Genomic DNA, 1,378 nt, shown 5'->3' on the forward strand with positions numbered 1-1,378 from the left:
CGTCCCCGCAACCTCCAGCCGCCGCCCAGCTTCCCCCGCCCCCGCCTCCTTCTGGGCGCGACGCCGGCCCCGCCTCCGTCCGGGCGCACCGCCGCCGCCCCCACCTCCTCCTGACGCGTCGCCGCCCCGGGTCCCAAAGCGCTTCACGCCGCAGCTGGCCCCGCCTCCTGTGGTGCTAGGCCGCCGCCCCCACCTCCTCCTGGTGCGCCGTCGTCCCCTTGTCCCGATGCGCCTCCTGCCGCCGCCGGCCCCCACTCCACCACAACCACCACGCCGGCCTCCCTTTCCCCTGGATCCACCGCGCCGGCGGGCTCCCTGCCCCTGGATCCACCGTGACAGTGCCTCCCCCCCCTGGATCCTTGGCGGCGGCGGATTCCCTTGGATCCATGGCGGTGGCGGCGGACAGCCTCTCCCTGGATCCAGCAGTCGTCAACCTCCCCCCGAGAACCTCCCTTCCCGTGCTGCAACCGGGCCACCGTTGCTGCGCCACCCGCCCCAAACACCATAGCTCCTCCTCCATGAATACATCGCGGACGGCAACCTGCTCAACGACGGCGCCAACCTAACTCTGACCATGGCGACAGTCGACAGACGCCAATGTTGCAGGTATTCCTGCTACATCTCTTCCCTGATCTCACTCCCTCCCTCTCCCTGACCTCTCTTTCTTCACAAATATCTTCTCTGCTGGAGGATTTGAACTTCTCCAAATTTGCACTAAAAGTAACTGCAAAAAAACTTTCTGTATTTTTCTTATGAAAAAATTGACTTGATGTTTGAACTGCAGGCCTGTCTTCTTTGACCGGAAGACGCTCTAGTTTAGCAGCATCAACAACGCAAAAAAGAGAGGAAGAAAATGGATGTCAGGATCATCTCTGGAGTCTTTGCAATCCTGTGGAAGTTGGAAGGAAACAAATGTTCCAGTATCACTATCAGCATATATTTTCTATTTGTCAACCCGGAGAAAGCGCGATGGCACAACTAGTCTAGATTGTGAGAAGATCATATTCTGAAAGACTAATGGATAAGTTCGTTGTTTATTTGAGAAACCAAGAAGCTCAATTATAAAAAAATCAGAAGTTCAAAAAATACAAATGTAGAAGCTCAAAAATAATAATGGAGAAAGAAATTCAAAAAACATTTCAAAAAAATATATAAATGATTTTCCCTGTTTCAAAAAACTAGAAGTTCAAATTAAAATAGCAGAGTGGTTTGATGTTTATAAAAAATAGAATTTTCTTGTTACTAACCAAAAACTAAGAAGTTGAAATTTTAAAAATGCTGAAGTTCAATGCCTATAAAAAAATCAGAATTTTCTCATTATTAAAAAGAATAAACTCAGAAGTTCAAATTTTAGAACATCTTGATGGTTAGATGTGTG

At 49.9% G+C, this 1,378-nt stretch overlaps 1 long non-coding RNA gene across 1 annotated transcript; it reads left to right on the forward strand.

The window, feature by feature from the left end:
• The first annotated feature begins 106 nt into the window (after window positions 1–106).
• LOC119305328 lies at window positions 107–1,037 on the forward strand. The gene is made up of 2 exons (XR_005148616.1): window positions 107–606; window positions 785–1,037. It is a non-coding gene; the product is annotated as an uncharacterized LOC119305328 (long non-coding RNA).
• Window positions 1,038–1,378: the final 341 nt, after the last annotated feature.

The sequence above is a fragment of the Triticum dicoccoides genome, chromosome 5B (assembly GCF_002162155.2).
Source record: "Triticum dicoccoides isolate Atlit2015 ecotype Zavitan chromosome 5B, WEW_v2.0, whole genome shotgun sequence".
In the NCBI taxonomy this organism is placed as follows: Eukaryota; Viridiplantae; Streptophyta; class Magnoliopsida; order Poales; family Poaceae; genus Triticum; species Triticum dicoccoides.